At 45.7% G+C, this 18,497-nt stretch overlaps 1 long non-coding RNA gene across 1 annotated transcript; it reads right to left on the bottom strand.

The window, feature by feature from the left end:
• Positions 1-2,431: 2,431 nt before the first annotated feature.
• LOC125926814 (uncharacterized) lies at positions 2,432-18,463 on the bottom strand. The gene is made up of 4 exons (XR_007459173.1): positions 18,287-18,463; positions 6,073-6,231; positions 4,115-4,204; positions 2,432-2,646 (listed from the first exon to the last, which is right to left on the bottom strand). It is a non-coding gene; the product is annotated as an uncharacterized LOC125926814 (long non-coding RNA).
• Between the last annotated feature and the right edge of the window lie 34 nt (positions 18,464-18,497).

Genomic DNA, 18,497 nt, shown 5'->3' with positions numbered 1-18,497 from the left:
CCTTACTTTGTATCTTCTGCTGTTCTCTCTTTTTATGTTTTTCCAGAAGGGGAAAACTACTCAAAAGAGTCCAAGACACAGAGTCTTCTCTTGGAACGTACACCTGCTGATTTCAATGGTGTTTGTACACAAGATTGCTTGAGGGCTGGGAGGAAAATTTTTCTTATCCTTTTATATATGAAGAAAGGGAAAGTTGCATTTTTGTCTTAGCATTACTAATCTGGTCCAAGAGCTAGAGCTTTCTTGGGAATCACAGAGCCTGATTTTCCAGCCTCTGGTTAGAGAGGCAGATGGGTAAACACAGGACTGTCAGAACTCACTCTGGGTTCAAAAGACTTGGTATGAAGCTCAGAGTCTCTGCATGGCTCTGGCTCCATCTGAGACTGGGGAGGCAGCATTTCGTTAATTGGGCATCTTCTGTGTTCAAGATGCCCCTTGGCTGCCTTGGAGCTCACCTGGTCTTTTGAACTGCTTCTAGGTCTCTGGGGGAGAATTAGCCCATTTCATAGACAAGATAACTGACCATTGGAGCCGAAAGAATTTGCTCAGGGTTACAGATTAAACCTGAGATTTCAATCGTGTCTGTTTGACTCCCAAGATTGTGCTGTTTCTACGAGATCATATGTTTCCCATTCATATTCTGGTTGCTTGTAGCAATTGTTGGGTGTGTGTGTGTTTGCAGGGAGGAGGTGATAATAACCAGTATGGGGAAATGCCAGGCAACCCAATCTCTGAGGATACATTTGTCTCACGGGCAAGAAACTGCTGATTCATCACGTATTCTGTTTGCCCTGCTATGAGCAGAGACTCTAGGAGTGTGGAAGATGGAGGGGGAACTCCTTCTCATCCATGCTCGGGGAGCTCAACTCATTAGAACCCTGAAATGCAAGTTGGAGCGAGGTGGTAGACAGCCCAGAGACCAGGAGGAGGGCTGGAAGTTTTCAGTGAACACAGAGAGGAGAAACTTTCCTGCCTCAAGCTACATATCTAGGCTTCCCTTTATCCCCCGTCATCTCCCCTCATCCCCCTTCCTATACCATATGCTTTCCTTGGAGAACCATCTACTTTCCTGGTTTCAGCTCATGGATGACGTGATGACTTTTAAACCTACAGCTTCTGCCAGATCCTGCTTCTGAGTTCTAGGCCTGTGTATGCGATTCCTTTTGTATGCTTCAGCGGGTGCTCCTCAGACACCTGAAATTCAGCATGACCAGCATCGACCTCCTCACCTTTTATTTCCCCAAGTACCTTCCCCTTAAGTTTCTCACCTCAGCAGATGGCTCCACCATCCACCCAGCCACCCACGCCAGAAACCCAGGTGTCCTACTTGACTTCTTGCTCTGACTCCCATTACCTGGAATCCTGCTACACCCACCTATTATCCATGCTGCTGCCAAAGCAGAGCACCTCACTAGTCTTCTCTAGACCCTTTAGGGATCCCCTTGGCCTTCAGAATAAAGTTTAAGCTCTGCAGAGGTCTTCGGGAATGATGTCAAGCACAGAGCGGGGCAGGGGAGGAGGACGCGTAAGGACCTAGGTTTGAATATCAACTCTGTAATGTGTTACATATGCGACGCTGGGCGAGCCATAACATCTCTCCAGCTCACTCTTTCCTTGTCTTTATTGTGGAACTACCAGCACTGGCATTGTAGATTTCTGTGAGAATTTAATCAGATGAGAGTAGCATGTGTAACCTGTTAAATCTTTCATTTAATCAAATGAGAGTAGCATGTGTAACCTGTTAAAAACCAGTAACATTATGTGCCTGACATGGAATGGCTTTGAATGGTAGTGTTCTGAACTGTGCTGCTACACAAGAAGCGCCATGGTGTCCTAGCTTCTGCCTCACGGGGGGATTCCAATTCATTACGGGCTTCAAGGTAGGAAGTGACTTTTCTGCCAGATGTAGTATATCATGCCTTTCCCAGTGCACAGTGGAGAACATATCACAGAACCTACCCATGGAATAACATGGCAGACATCAGAAAGGCCCCAGATGCAGAACACTTAAAGTCAGCCAAATCAAGTGCGGCAAGACCGCCTGGTCACCCCATGAACAAGAAGGGCAGTGAGAAGCAAGGACTGTACATTCTTAGCATTTTGGAGAGAAGTAAATGTATCCATAAAGGTCATTAGAAAGAACCAGTGAAGATAAGAGGCAAATCCCGGGGTTTTCCATTATTGGTAGGCAAGGAGTGGAAGTGAACTGCGGCCAAGGCAGTGTATCCCCAGAGCAGCCCCTCACACCTGGGGAAGAATCCTGACCAGACCCAAGATGTTTCCTTAACCACAATGGTGAAGGTTATTCTTATACTTTTGAGTTATTGCTTATTTTATCATCTGGTATCATAATCTACTGTATGGATGGTTTGTTATAAATAATTATGCCCAATAAAGACAGAGCTTTTTCATTGCAGCAGTGTAGACCTCTTCATTCTCAGCAAATACCTGTGTTTTCTTCACAAAATCCAGAGCTAAAAACCCTTCTAGTTACGTATGGATACCTGGATGGAAGGGCTCCTGTGTGACGTGTTAAGAAATCCCTTCCCTGGGAAGCTGATGGAATCTTTGTTTTCATAGTTTTCTCTCTTGTACTTGCTTATTACATATGCTGTTTGAAGTTTTCCAATTGTTTCCTGGTTGAATCTAGGGAGAAAGAGACTTGTCTCTATATGGGTCAGCATAGTTAAGAGGGAGAGAGCCATCCTGAGACCCCACACGGGATGGTGGCAGAGATTGCTCTGGCCAGGGAGTGTCTATGGAGGGATTTCTGGTAGGACTTGGGCAAACAGAAGGTGGAGACTTGGGCAAACAGAAGCTGTCCTTGGTGACCCCTTCCGGCGGGGACTTCTCTCAGAGAAGACACGTTAGTCTTTGTGGATTATTCAGGGTTAGTTTCATCTGTGGTTATATGTGCATGGCAAGGTCATGAAGAGGAAAAGCAATGGGGTCTGTAGCTAGACATTGGCTTGGCTTTGTGGCCCCCCTCTTTGCTTGTTGTCATGACCAACATGACATGACCCAACATGAAGTTGGGTCATGTTACCGCTCAGACCCTCAGTTTCCTCACTGAAACTCACCGAAAGGCTATTTGAGGAATGAAGCTAGCTTAGTAATTGCTCAGCACTGTTTTGGATAAGATAATGTTAATTTCCTTCTTATTTCTTTCTCTTTCCTTCCATCCCAAACCATGAGGCGAGGGACTCTCTGCACAATATTATCCATGTCTGCTGGGCTTTCCCAAGGACAAAATTCCTTCCTGGCTGAGCAGGTGTATTTCCAGGAATGTGGGCTTTTTGAGATGTGGATTCGAGATGAGAGTCTACGGTTCTGCCCCCAGGTGGACAGAAAGACAGTAAGATGGCCATCAGGGTACAGAAGAATTTCTACTACTTCAGCTCTGAAACATTCTCACTGAAATCTGCCCTTCTGGAGAGGGCTGGAAGGCGGGGGTTTATTATGTAACATGGATTTGATGTTAGGATTTGCACACTGAGTTTTCATTACTGGGCCTCATAAAAGCAGAAGAGCTCAGTGGAAAAGATTAAAAAAAATTTTTTTTTACAAAGATAGACAAGTCAGGGGGTCTGACATATTCTCCACTCTGATTCTTAAGGACAAAGATAAATGGAAAAGAAAGATTCTATTTTTATGCTTTGAAAGCACTTACTTTAGGTCAGGAAAATAGCCAGTCTGGATGTTTAGTCCTGTCTATATAGCCTGGACCAGATCTATCTATCTTTCTTTCTTTCTTTTTTTTTTTTTTTTTTTGCCTTTTTATTAATTGGTTTAGCTGACCACGTAGGGAGACTTGGAGGTTGCAGGAAATGTACAATCTTGTGCGATCACAAAAGGATGAAGGAAATCAGGCCTCCCACAGCAGAGGGAAAAGTAAACAGGCTTTGGTATCAAAGAGACCTCAATTCAAATCTCATTTCCATTCCTTACTATCTGGGTGATCCTAGGCTCTGAGCCTCAGCTTTCCCATCTGTCCAACAGGGGTAATTGTAACTACCTTGCATTAAATGGGACATTAAATGGGAGACAGTGTCTGATACCTCGTGGGTACTAAGTGAATGATTAAACAAACACAGAATACAGACCAGGAACTTACTGAGCATTATGATGATGCTGTCTGAAGAGTGCATCACAGATGGAACCCAGGGAAGGAGGAATTGTAAGCCTGCCCACTGCAGCACTTATTCTGAGATTTGTTCAGAGTAAAGGCCAAAAGAAAAGCCAGATTAAGTATAGAGCACGTTTTGTGTTGTTCTTATATATCCTCCTTTTTGTATACCAAAAAGCTTTGAGGTATCTTAAAACAAATATATGGATACAATAAAAGAGGACATTCCAACAAAGCATATAAATGATTGGGAGAGTATATATTCTAATTACTTGGCTGAGATAGTTACTGAGTTTAAGGATAAAGTTTGGGGCTTCCTGATAACAAGCCAAGAAGGGAAAAGAATGGATTAAATGATTATCATCTTCTGAGAAAACACATGATCCTAAGAAAGAAAATGTTTCCTTGGCATTACATTCCCAATGGAATTCATCACAAGACCCTGAGGCATTTATGACACTGCACCTAATATTTGTTCCAGGGACTGACATAGGGAATGCCATCTCCACCATGACCCTCCTACAGTGTGCTCCATGGCCTTTGTCATCCTGACCCTTGAAGAAGGAAGCCAAGACAGGTAACAAATCATGGCAGAGTATTGGCTTGAACTTAGGTTCAGATCCCGATTCACTTTCTAATTGTGGGAACTTGTGACTTGACTTGCCTTCACCTCCTTGCAAAAGAGAATTCATCACACCACCCCCCTCCTGTGGTGCCATTCTGTGCACTGGAAGAGGAGACAGGTGTCCGACACCCAGCTTGGAGGCTGACACAGAGGAAGTGCTTCATAAATTGGATCGGTTTTCGGGGTGCCTGGGTGGCCCAGTCGGTTGAGCATCCGACTCTAGATTTTGGCTCAGGTCATGATCTCTTAATGTTCTCAAGATTCTCTCAGCTGTCTGCACAATACAGTGCAGATTCCTTGGCCAGACCTTCAGGACCCTATACCCTGGGACCTGCTATCCCCAGCCAATACTCTCCAACATACACTCTAGGCTCCAGGCATCTTAAACTCTTGACCTGTCCAGGAATACATAATGCCTTTGCACAAGCTCCTCCCTCTGCCTGGAGCAACCTTCTCCTCCTCTTCCTGTTCAGTTTCCCCTTCCTGCTCAGTCTGGCACACAAAGTCATCCATTCCTTAAGATTGTTCTATTGGTCCTTTCTGTCAGGCCATCTATCTCTAGCCCGAGAGTCCGTGTCTCTGTATCTGGATACCCTCCGTGATGCTTTCACATTCTCCTACAGTATTTTCTCTCTTTCTCTTGGTGGAGGATGGGCTCTTTGAAGCCAGAGATAGTGCCTGTCACGTCAGCATTTCCTTTAGCGCAAATTGGGAGCTAGTTGTCTAGTGCTAGTTGGTGCCTCCATTGTACCTGGTACACGTGCCTGACTTCACCCTTGTAGCCGTAACCCCCACATCCATTCATGCGGTGGACTTGAGCTCTGAAACAGGAACCTTTTCTACCTCATGTCAGCATCTTAAGTGTGTATCACCTGACTACAGTGGGGGAATGAATGGTTTTTAAGAATGAGTTAATACATTCTGGGTGAATGAATAAGTGAGGATCTCTGGATATAGTATCACCCACCTACCCTTCAATCTATTTACATTTCAGGTGCATCCAATTAAATGTAGCTCTCAGGAATTACATCTTAGGTGGGGATTAGGTTCCAATATGGCGCATAAGGTAAAAATCAAGCAAATAAAAACCATTCTTGAGAATCTCTCAGGAAGGTACCCTATTGGGAGTAGTATTTCTCAGGTCCAACCTCCTTAGTTTCCCTTCTGCATTGGCAAGGTTAATTTTCTTTAGTGGAGCCCTAGAAATAAATAATTAGCTTGTGTTTCAGGGTCATTCCGCCGAAAATCTGTATCATTAAACTCTAGACCGGGTTGGGAGCCCACAGGGAGGACCTCGAGGGAGGAGGTCATGAGGGCGTACCTGCTGGATGATGACTGGGTGGAGGCTGAGTCTTTGGAGCACAGGTGGTTAGAAAAGGCTCACACTGGAAGATCAAGGTAGACACCAAGATGGAGTCTAAGGGCAAAGACAGAAGCGGGCTAGGGATCAAGGAGCCAATGCAGGGAGACAGCATGTGTCCTGAGATAAAGGATAGAGAAACAAAGAAGGTGGATTGTAAAATGTCGAAGCAGGTTTCAAAAGCAGAAGCCAGAGGGGCAGGAGGGGAGGTCTGGGTTCTATAAGATGCCACTGTGACAACCCAAGAGGGTGCTCTAGGACGTCAGGCTTGTGTAGCTGCAGTCACCCTCCATGCATGGGCTCCCCTTGCATGGCTCTTTGTGCTGCTGTGCCCTTGGCTCGTTCAAGAAGTGGTGATTCTCAGATTCTACAAAATATTTTAATTGCAAAAGTAAAACTTGTGTTATAAAATTCAAACTTCAATATTGAAGCATATAAAATAAAAATGAAGAGTCTGTCCTACGTCCCTAGTGCCTCCAGTCCTGCTCTCCCAGGGGAACTAACCAGCGTTAACAGATTGGTGTATATATATATATATATATATATATCCTTCCATGCATATTTTAAGCACACACACTCAAACACACATTCACGCAGTGTTTTTTTTATTATTAAAAAATGCTATTGTTACCTACATTCTGTTATGTGTTATTTTTTTCTCACTCAGTGATATATCGTGGCGGAGTTTTGCATCCCTAACTTTTGCACCTGAAATTGCTCAAAGCGAAGTAAGCCCATTAAGGTATCTGATGCTGGGAAGCTATTAAGACCAGATCTTGATATTCTAAGAAAGCTTTTTTTTTCCATCCTACTCAGTCTGTTAGCCCCAGTGAACTAGAAATTAAAGATTTATGTGGCTAATTATTATTTTTTAAATAAAAACTTAAGGGCAAAGCTTTGCTGGAAATATACATGGTAATTGTGTTTACAGATCATCACCAGTCCTGAACAGCAATTCACGGTATAAAACTCAAGTAATTAGAACAATAAGCCCAGGTTAATTAAAATACTGGGTAACATTTGGGCAAGAATAAAATCCACTTTGGAGATTTTCCAGGCGCACATTCATTTTGTAGGCACTTAATTCACCCCGGGAGCTGGTGCTGACAAGGTAAGACGTTCGGTGCTAATCAGCACTGGTCCGCCTTTGATCACGCCCTGCACATTTCCCTTCTTTGGCTCCAGGACCAGCTTCAGAGAGCAGGGTCCAGCCGCTGGGTCCAGCACTCTGTTGTTTACACCTAATCTTGGGTCCCATTCTTGTGTTATTACCGCCCATGCCACTTGCCTTAATGGTTATAGGCTAGCTAATTAAAGCAATTAATCAAGCCCCCAAGAAGTTTGGATGCTATGTGAAGTTTTTTTCTGCCTTTGCCCTCCATCCAGTGCTGGGGGCCCAGTTCCCTTGGAATTCTGTGGTCCCCATGCTAGTCAGAGGATCTGGCATGTTCGAATGGTTCCTCCTGCTGCCTGCAAGGGTTCAGATGAGCTCTGATGGTAGAAAAATTCAAGGTCATGCCTCTGAAATGCTCTTCTGGGCAACCTCTGCCCCAGGTTGGGTGAGTGGCGCCTCTGCCATTCTTCATCGACCACACTGCATTTATCAATATCCCTTTATGTCTTTGGGCTCCATCTGTCAGACTTCGTTTTTCGTTTTGTACTTTCAGAGCTTTGTCTAAGACCTGTATACAGGGGACGCCCAATAAAAATCCACACCCCCTAGTTCCTTTCCGCCCAAAGGCTTTTGGCTAAGCAGGATAGTTAATTCAACAGATATTTATAAGGACCCCTTTCAGGTTAGGTTCCAATATGGCCCACTGCTGTGGGCACTGTGGGAAATCAGAAATGATAAGATAGGGCTCTTGCATGCCAGGAGTTTACAAGCTAGTGAAGAGATAAAGCACATTTGCAAATGGCTGTAAGACATGAATCCATTATAGGATAGAAGACCAAAGAAGGTGCCATGGACTTTCTAAGCAAGGGTGCTCCAAAAGGGCTTCATGGAGGAGGTAACATTTTGGCCAGGCTTTTGATTTTTATGAAACTGATTTGGATGCAGAGACCTGTGTGTGTGTGTGTGTGTGTGTGTGTGTGTGTGCCTATATATATAAACTTGTAAGTGGGGCAAGGAGAAGAGACTGAGATGCTTGGAGGAATAAAACTTCCAGCACAAGCAAAGGCACTGGGTTGCATGAATGCAGTCTTGCATTCATCACAGAGATCAAATATTGTTGGGGCAGCAGCTGGCAGCCCAGGTGGTGTCCTGGGTTAGGGTGGACCCTCTGCAACACCGTGGGGTAGGTGAATTTCAAGTTCAGCCTTCCCTAGTTGCCTTCATCTTTCCCTTCGAGGGTATGCCCCTCCTATCTTCCCATTTCCGGAGAGGGTCTTTGGGTTTTTGGGCTTTCCAGCCTTCCTTAAATGCCCATTCTCAAGAAGAGATCAAAACTCTCTTTTCCTATGTGAGTTTGGGTTCCAGGCTACCTATTATCACTTAGTCTGCTTTAGCCTGGAACTGATTTCACCTACTACAGAGCTGGGAGGGGGATGTGGTACCAGAACAAGGTCCCAATGTGCACTAGGCTTTCTTCTACTTCTAGGAACTGACCAAAGGAGTAGGTTCCCCTCCCTACTGCCCTGCCTCATTTGGTCTACATTTCATGGTCACAAAGTCAAATTGTCTTCCAGGGGACAAGCTTGCTCAGCTTTTGCTTCTGGTTTTCTTTCTCATTACTTTAATTAATAGAGCAAATAAAGATAGCAGGATGCCTTTCTAAGACTGAATTTGCTTTTCTTTCCCTTCTCTGCTCAGTGAGGGTCTCTGACTATGGTGAGCAAGGTAAGCCAGTGCTGTGGCTCCTGGAGGGGGGCTGTGCAGGGGCACAAGAGGGTAACTTCCCATGTCTCAGGATGGTAGCAGGATAGCCCCAACCATAAATCTGGAGCATGTCTGTGGGAAAGACTGAAACGGCTGATTATTTAAGAAGTACAATTCGTGCAGCCAGTAGGGACAGTTTTGGACAAGCTCAGCACAGACAGAGTGGCTGCCCCACTCTTCAAGAGTCCACAGTGTCCCACATTAGGGGGAGGAGCAGCTGCCCAGGATTATCTGTTGGGCTACAAGGGACCAGCCGATCACAGTACAGACCATCCCAATGTGGACAGGGCAGAGTCTGGGCTTGCCCCGTGTTAATGTGGGATACAGCCCATCCCCTTTCCTGGTCTATGTAAATGCTAGGGATTTGGAAAAACTCTACGGGGGGAGAACTTGAAAACAACAAAACAGACTCAGAATCCTCAAGCAAAATAATCCTTTGTGACCTGGGATGTGGGCCTGGGGCTTTCACGGGGCAGTAAAAAGCAGAGGTCGTAGGGACCGTCACAACACCTGCCCCAGCCTGGTGTCTGTGAAAGTGTCGTGGTACAATCAGAAGCCGGACATCTTCCAGACAGACACTTCCTACCATCTAACATGGGTTCTCTATAAAATTCACTTGTAAATCTTGAGTCATGCTTTTTTCAAAGGAGGAGCTCTGTGGCTGTATTTTTTTGGTAAATGCGGTTTTGTTGAGCCATTCATTATTTCAGCCAGTGGGCTTAGAGCAGCCAAGTCTTTCAAGCTTTAAAAGGTCTAATTTTTTATTGGGACAGCTCTTGGTGCGTCATTGTTACAAGCCTAGAGATGGTGCGGGTAGTAAGGGTTTTCCAGGCCGGCCTCAGCCTACCGGCTCACCTTCCAGTTGGAGAACCTGAGATGGAGGGAAGGTGATGGAACTTCCCGGAGTCAGGGAGTGAGTGAGACAGGGCTGCAGTGGGTGTGAGGGCAGTGTGGAGCCGAGACGGACGATACTCTGCTGGAGGGTTTTCTCGTAACAAGCACATTGTCGTATTGGCTCATTCTGGCTTTAGAGTTGGCTGGATTCCATAAGTAACTTGCTTTCCCGTGTGGAAGCCTGAAGTCATGATGTGTCTGTTCTCTGAGCTCCAAATATCCATTTGTATTCTCCTTTCTCTTCCTGGCGATGCGTCTTTCATGGCCACTGAAGGTTCGCTGCTCAGAAAATCCTTTCCTGTCACCCCCAAGACAGCGTGTGGCTCTCTGTACCCAGTGTACTCTTGTATGCCTGTCTTGCTCGAGGATGCCATTAAGTGCCTGTCATCCTTACTCTACCTTGAACTCATGATAGGCAGGGCCAGTGGTTGTATTTCTGTGTCTGAGCACCTAGCACATAGTAGGCATAGGTAAATATTAATTGAATGAATGCATGTGCATTGTTTCTTTGGGCCTAAGTGTAATATTTTATATTTAATAAATGCATAGTTAATTTCTGTTAAAGAGCTACAAAAACTTAGTCTTGTACATTCTCAACATGTCAGACACGGAGGCAACGATTTTATAAATGCGGAATCTGAGGCCCAGAAAGGGAGTTGACTTATGTAAGGATGCACAGCATTTCCATATCAGAATTAAAACTTGAAAACGGGGCCTCTATGGAAATACAAAGCACTGCTTACTATTTCTGTGCCACCATTTGGAATATTTATTATTTAGTTGCATGAAAATACATCTTCTTATATTCCTTTGAGCATAAAGAAATATTAAGGATTATGTTTATTATTATGATTTTGTGTCTTCCTAACAGAAATCATTTTGCTTCTTGCTGGAAGTTAGGATCAGAAATGGCCATTTCCCAGTCTTTGAGGAAAGCAGGTCATAATTACTTTCTATCAAATTTTTGGTAGAAATAATCCCCTCTTACATGGAGACAAGATATCTACTGAACTTTCATTACACATTTTCTTCTCACTGAGTTTACAGTCCCCTTGATGAGAAGCGTGATGCCAGCTTAACTAGAGCATTGAAAATGTGCTGTTCTCTAAGTCATCAGCAGATTGTGGGCACCATGGTTTGGACCAGACATCTCACAGTGTCGGAAGTTAGGGAATAGCAGGAACAGTGCCCAGTATTGAGTCTCAGTCTGCCCAAGATGTCATGGCTTCCCCTTTAGCTGTCTGGAGCCCAGGAAAGACCACCATGGATCCATGATCTGCCTTCTACTTCTAGAGAATGACATATGACAGAGGAGGGACAGGCCCAGAATGAGTCAAGAGCAGGGGCCTTCTCTTGTGAATCTGCTCCCGAGGACTTGGGGGTGGAGGAGGTGGGTTGGGCTTTATTTCCATCGCTGCAACTCTGGATCCTGGACTTCAGATCTTGGGAAATCAGAGCCTGAGCCGGGCTGAAAGTGGGGCGAAGTCAGCTCTGTGCGTGGGTGAGAAGTGAGTCTGAATCACCTCACTCTCCCTCCTGAGTGACAGGAGAGAAGCCAGCAGGAAGTAAGATCCAAATGTTGCCAAAATCCAGACAGAGAATCTTGTCCGCCCAGCCCTGCCCTTGTGGTTTTCAACAAGACTCTTTCCCTTAAGCAACTGGAGCTGTTGGTTTGCAGTTCATGCCAATTCATTGCAGCAAGCCTCTATTAAGTGCCTGCTGTGTGCCTAATTAATCCACTGGGGTGATGCAAGAGAAGTAGAGGTCTTGACCCCTGCTTTCCATAGACTTACCATCTAGTAGAAAGATTCATTCATTCATTCCACATTTTCAGAAAGCCTACTTTATGCTTTATACAGTATTAAGTAGTGAAGGCAGTGATGGTTAAGACATAGCACCTCCCGTGAAGCATGCCAGGTCTGATAGACTGATGGGGGAGACAGGTGCCTACAGAATGAGTGAGAAGGGCTGGGAGAACCATCCAGTGGGGCAGAAGCAAAAAGGAGGGGTACCTCACCCAGCCCAGGCTCAAGTTAGAGGAGGTAATATTTGAATAGCATCATGAAGGATGAACAAGAGTTAGCGAGTGAGGAAAATAAAATTATGTGTGTACCGTGCAATTTTAGGAGCCAAAATCATCCCCTATTAGTGGGTAGGGGACGGTTTAATGATTCGTGGGAATAAAGGACTAGAGCATTTGAAACTGTAACTATCTCTGGCTATACCCACAAATAACTGGAGAATAATTAAAAAAAGAAAAACATAACAAAAAAAATAACAGAACTCTCACATGCTGCTGGTAGGAGTGTAAATCGGTACAACTGTTTTTGGAAAACTGGCAGTATTTGCTAACGCTTAACATATGGCTACCCTATGACATAGTCATTTTACTCCCAGGTATATATACCCAACAGAAATGTATGCCTGTGTTTACCAAGAGTCATGCATTAGAAGATTCACAGCAGCGTTATTCCTAATAGCCACAGCCTGGAAAATGTCACAGTGACCATGAATGTAGAATGGATACATAAATGGTGCTCTATCTGTAGAGTAGAGCACTGTGCCACAGTGAGAATGAATGGCCCACAGCTATTGCAACAATATGGACAAGTCTCATACAAAAGTGTACGTGCCATATGACCCTATTCTTTAAATTTTTTTTAACGTTTTATTTATCTTTGAGACAGAGAGAGGCAGAACATGAGCCGGGGAGGGGCAGAGAGAAAGGGAGACACAGAATCCGAAGCAGGCTCCAGGCTCCGAGCTGCCGGCACAGAGCCTGACGCGGGGCTCGAACTCACAAACTTCGAGATCATGACCTGAGCCGAAGTCAGATGCTCAACCAACTGAGCCACCCAGGCGCTCCTCATATGACCCTATTCTTACAAAAAAGTACAAAAAAAATAGGCAAACTTATCTATGCTGTTAGGAATGAGGATAGTGGTTATGTTTGGTGGGAGTAGGAACCGGAGACAAGCATGGAAGTAGGTGCTTCACTGGGGTCAATGATGCTCTACTTCTTGGCTTGGGCATTGGTCATGCAGAGGTGCCTGCTTCTGAGAGCTCAGCCAGCTGTACGCTCACGAGAGTGCACGCCTTGTGTGTGCACCAGGCTTCAATAAAGAGTTGCAAGCCACCTGTAATGCTGGGAGGGACTGACTGTATGTCAGAGGCTGACTATAAGGGCTGTGGAAAGGTGGAGTTCAGAAAAGGTCCATGATGAATTGGGTCCTTCTGGGTGCCTCTTCTCTCAGAAGAGTGGGTACTTAGAGGAGGCTTGGCATCCTTGTGTTATTAAATCAAGCACTTCATTTTCCCACAAAGGAGGTCTCTTCTCATCCATTTAACTTTTGCAACAGAAATTACAGATACTTTAGGAATGGGGCTGTGAACAGAGGAAGGTTTTATTTTTCACATGGTTAAGTCTCTGTCCATTACCAGTGGGTGGCTTGACTCTCTGTCCCTCAATGTACACATCAGGAAAATGGGGTAACAATCTGGGACTGTTGCTCTGAGAGTTGTTGCTGATTCACTTCTAACCCCAGCAGGATGAAGAATGTGAGGAGAGCATACAAATTCTGGAGGTCATTGTATTCTGATGTGGGGGCGTGGCGTCCAGGCGTGCCTTATCTGCTTGAAGATGAACAGAATCAGGATGCCAAGCTTCGTGCCTGCTGCATCCCTAGGAAGCTCTCATCTCAGCATTTTACATCATCCCCTGACATTTGGCCAACCCCCTGAGCCCACCCTTGTGGTCTCTTCCTCCCATGAAGACAGAGGTTCTGGGACCCAGCAGTGTTCTCAACAGCACACGGGCTGTTTCTCTCTCTTTCCTAGAGAAGAAAGCCAGGGCAGAGGCACGTGAGGCTGATGTTAATTGTTCTCTCAGGCTCCTGGCATGCCTACTGCCCTCCTCACTCCAGATGCCAGGAATGTCACAAGAAAACCACCCTGGAAAGCCATGCGATGTAACCTACCATTGTCCCTGACAGCCCAGGATCCCAGCTTGGCCTAGAGCCACAGCAGAGGGAGAGGAGAGAGAACAATGGGCTGAATGTAGACTTCATTTCACCTCTGTGCCTGATGCTTTCTTCCGACGTCTTTTTCAGCATCGGGCAAGTATGTATTGAGTACCTGCCAGGGCCCAGGCACTGGAGATGCTACAGCAAACAAACAGACAAAACTGGACCCTGACTCCATGGAGCTCACATTCCAGTGGGGAAAATAGCTGTTAAACAGATGTTCACACATATGAATAACAACCGGTTGTGTGATAAATATGGGAAGAAAGAGAACAAGGATATCTGAGAGCGTATAATAAGGTGACCTAGACTGCTCTGGGGTAGTGAGGGGTGGCTCTGGAGAGGACATGACTTTGAAGCCAGCTCCTGAAGGCTAAACAGGCGTTACTGGCTAGAGAACATGCAGGGAAATGTCCTAGGCAGAGGGAATAGCTTGTACAGAGGTCTTAAGGCAGGAAGGAGAACGGCATCCAAGGGAGCTAAGAGAAGGTCAAGGTGGCTGAAGTGTGGTGCGTGAGAACAGAGATCGGCCCAAGAGCCAGCTACAGAGGTAGCCAACACTCAGACCACAGAAGGCCTTGTGGGTTGTGGAAAGAATTTAGAAACTGACTTAAGAGTAATGGGTGTGGCTATTGAAGTGTCTTAAGCAAAATAATGATATGTGTCTATTTGTGTTTGTATTTTATTTATTTATTTATTTATTTATTTAATGTTTTATTTATTTTTTGAGAGAGTGAAAGCAGGGGAGGGGCAGAAAGAGAGGGAGACAGGATCTGAAGCAGGCTCTGCGCTGATAGCAGGGAGCCTGATGTGGGGCTTGAACTCACAAATGGTGAGATCATGACCTGAGCCAAAGTGGGATGCTCAACTGACTGAGCTACCCAGCCGCCCCCATTTGTGGTCTTAAAAATGTTACTCCAGCTCGTGGGCGGGCAGTGGATAGGTAAGGGATGAAAAGGTCCAAGCAAGATGAGTAGGAGGTCATGGCCTTGATACAGGCAGAGAATACGGCAGATTGGATGAGAGGGGTAGAGGCTGTGACAGCAAACAGTGGAGAGATTAGAGCTACAATTTGGTGACAGAATGGCTAAGATTTAATGACGGAAGGGACGGGTTAGGGAGACGGAGTTGTTTATTACGTCTGTGCATGATGGGTGTGTACAACTGGGTGGGATGGCTGACATGGGGAAAATGAGGAAAGCAGAAATGTACAGAAAATTCTAAATTCTGTGTTTATCTTAATCCTTGGAGGGGCTCTCCCTCAATAGATAAGAAAATTGAGATCCAGAGTGGTTAAGAAACTCAGCCAAGGTCACAGAGCAACAAATCATAGCACCCAGGTACTTCATAGCTGATTTCAGAGGCTCGTGTCTCTTAGACACCACATTCCTGCAGCCCATCACAATTTACAGAGCAGTTTCAAATACGTCATCCCAGTTTTTATTTCTACCAGGACAACCCTATAGGGTAGATGAAGCATATGGCATGATACCATTTTTATGGGCAAGGAAATTGAGGGCATTAACTTGAGCAACGTGTTTGAGCTGTAACTGGTGTGGACAGGATTGGAACTCTGGTCTCTGTGACTCCCAGAGCCTGCTTTTCCCACCGTCACCCCTCGCTGCTGAGTTCGTAAATGCTGGTGTCAGATCAATTGCTTGGTGGACTAATATTGGGCAATTTTATTTAACCTCCCTGCTCCTTAACTTCCTCACCTGTAAAATGGAGAGAATAATATGTCTCTCGGGCTTGTCACGAGTGTTCCATGAACAGATTGTAACACATTGAGCATAGCGCCTCACACAAAGCGTGCGCTCAGTTCTCATTCGACAGGAAGCTGTTACCGAGCATGCACTTGTTGGGCCAGGCACCCCCTTTCCCTTGAGGAAAGGCAGCGGCTCCCACAGCTGCAGAGGGCCCCAAGCTGCTGACCAGCTTTCCCCGAAAGGACATCCTTCCTGTGTCTATCAACCTCCCAGAAGGACTTCGAGTTTCCGTTCTCCCTGCTGGACTCCCACCGCCACAGACAGCCCATTGCGGAGTCTTGAGAATCCTTCCTCAACGACTCCTTTCTCCTTGCTCTTTTCTTCCCCATCCCCTGCGATGCTCCGATTCAGACTCATTTCCCTTTGCCTGATCTTCCCACAGCAGCTTTCAGCTGCCCTCCCAAGTGCTTGTCCAACGAGGTTTGTAATCTCTTGGGTCTTCTCATGGTCTACACAGCATCACCACACCCCTTCATCGAGAAACCAGGCATCTCTGCAGTCTCCTGACAATCTCTTTTGAACTCATCTCTCAGTGTTATTCAACAGGGACCCTTGTCTCCAGTCAAAAAATCCAACCACCATCTCCCAGTGTGTTACTCATAATCCTCTCACCACATTTCTGGTCACATCATCCCTCAGGCCCGGAAAGTCCCCCTCTGTCCTTTCTTCTCCCCCCACCTCGCTCCCCACTTTTTAAATACATTTTTTTAAAAAGTTTATTTATTTATTTATTTTGAGAAAGACAGAGTACTCAAGCTGGGGAGGGGCAGACAGAGAGGGAGAGAGAGAATTCTGAGAAGGCTCTGCGCTGTGAGCGCAAAGCCTGAGGTGGGGCTGGATCTCCCGAAACATGAGATCACAACCTGAGCCCAAATCAAGAGTCAGATGCTTATCGACTGAGACACCCAGGTGTCTCTCCCCCTTGAGGCCCCACTCAAGTCTCACCTCCTTTGCGAAGCTGCCCCTGATTCTCTAGGCTAGAAATCTCTTCCACCGATCCTCAAGGTGTTGATGGCATTTTCCAGGCCTTGCGGGCTGCAGCCATGATGCCCAGCACAGCACACAGCAATACACAGTATGGTGCCCATCCATCACCACCACCTATGATATCTCTGCTTTTGGTACCCCTGCTCCTATGATCGAGCCACCCAGTCTTCAGTGGGCACACACGATCCTCACTTTCTCCCTGTCCTATCCTTTAGAGAACTCATACATTGCTCTCCCTCGGGATTCCCTCTCAATCACTCTCTTTGGCTCTCTGTTCTCCCCTCCCCATGGAGCAGGAAGAATCAGGCCAAAGAGCTAAAAAAGAAAACCCTTGTCTCCACCTGCTCCCGTCTTCAATACAGTTGTTGTTTCTGAGGTTGTTGCTTTTTTTTTTTTTTAAATAGAGATTCAGCAAACCCTGTGATACTTTCTGATTGCTATATATACATATATTTATGCATTAAATTAGTCTCCAGGGGATACCCTGCTAAATATAGTAATTATGTGAACCAGAATGTTTTCAAACACCTTTCCCTCCTTGCTATTTTTCCCCTTTCCTGGAGCTGGGGGTGATGCTGTTGGGAAAGCTGGGTGGAACCTTGCCCTATGGGCCAAATGCTTTCCTTATTTAAGAATAAACTTTTTGAAGAGGTGCAAAAAAGCTCAGAATCTAAGGGAAAATAATGGCGGAGATGCTTAGGTGATGAAGTCAGGACAGCATGCAGTAGTTGATAGAGTCGTGGAGCTTTGAACTCTTCCACCGTCCCCTACTAATGGTATGACTGTAGGAAAATCCCTTACTCTCTTAGGACCTCAGCTTCCTCATCTGTGAAATGGAGGCATTAAGACTTACTCTGCAGGGTATTTTAGGATCAGGGATACATATATGCACAGTAGATAGTAGGTATTTGTGAAACGGTGGCCATTAGTGTGATTAGGCTATTAATTCCTCCTTGGCTGAGAAGTTCATTAGCTGTACGGCTGTGGAGTTAATGGGACTCTCAGCCCACAGTGGATAAGGAAGGCCTAAGCTACTGGGTGTAGCATCCAGACCGAGAGTCACAGCACACCAGATCAGGAAGGAATCTTAGAAGTCCTCTGGGGAAAGCTCCCATTCTACAAATGAGAAAATTAAGGCCCAAGTTTCAGAAGTGGCATGGCCAAGGTCAAGAAGTTCAATTACAGCCTGGTATCTTGATCGATTGCCCATATAAGTCCCTTACATGGTAGTCAATTATATCTTAGTGGCCACTGCATGACCTCTTTAGAGAGGCTTTTCTTTCGACATACAAACTTGGAACATGAGAATTTGAGTCCAGGCCTTGGCTTTGTCCTTAATAGCTGTCCCTTGACTTTGGACAATACATGTAGCCTCATTTGGCCCCGTTGTTTTCACCTTACCAATGGGCAACATCATCTTGGCCTTGTAGGTTTGTGAGGATCAGAGGGTTTTATAAGTTTGTGGGCCTATGCAGAACAACCCAGGCAGGTGATTGTACCTGTCCTCTCCTTCCAGAAGGGAGTTGCCTTCAGTAGGGAGAAGGAAGAACACATCTGGGACAAGGAGGAAAGGTCCTGTCCTCCCACCCTCTATGAGTTAGGCACACATGAGTTCTTAGAGATCCTACCTGTCCCAATGGGAAAGTGGTGGGGTTCTCATCATGGCTCCACACCTGGGTTACTGTGTGGCCTGATATCAGTTACTTTCTCTCTCTCTCTCTCTCTCTCTCTCTCTCTCTCTCCTTAAAACTGTAAAAGGGAAGTGGTTGTAGGACCACATGGTCACTAAGGCCTCATCCAGCTGTGAGCCACGCTCCCCAGCTACTGAAATCAGCACTG

This window comes from Panthera uncia, chromosome E1, assembly GCF_023721935.1.
Source record: "Panthera uncia isolate 11264 chromosome E1, Puncia_PCG_1.0, whole genome shotgun sequence".
NCBI classification, from domain to species: domain Eukaryota; kingdom Metazoa; phylum Chordata; class Mammalia; order Carnivora; family Felidae; genus Panthera; species Panthera uncia.
The sequence above is the reverse complement of the archived record's forward strand: the minus strand, read 5'-3'. Positions and strand labels throughout refer to the sequence as shown.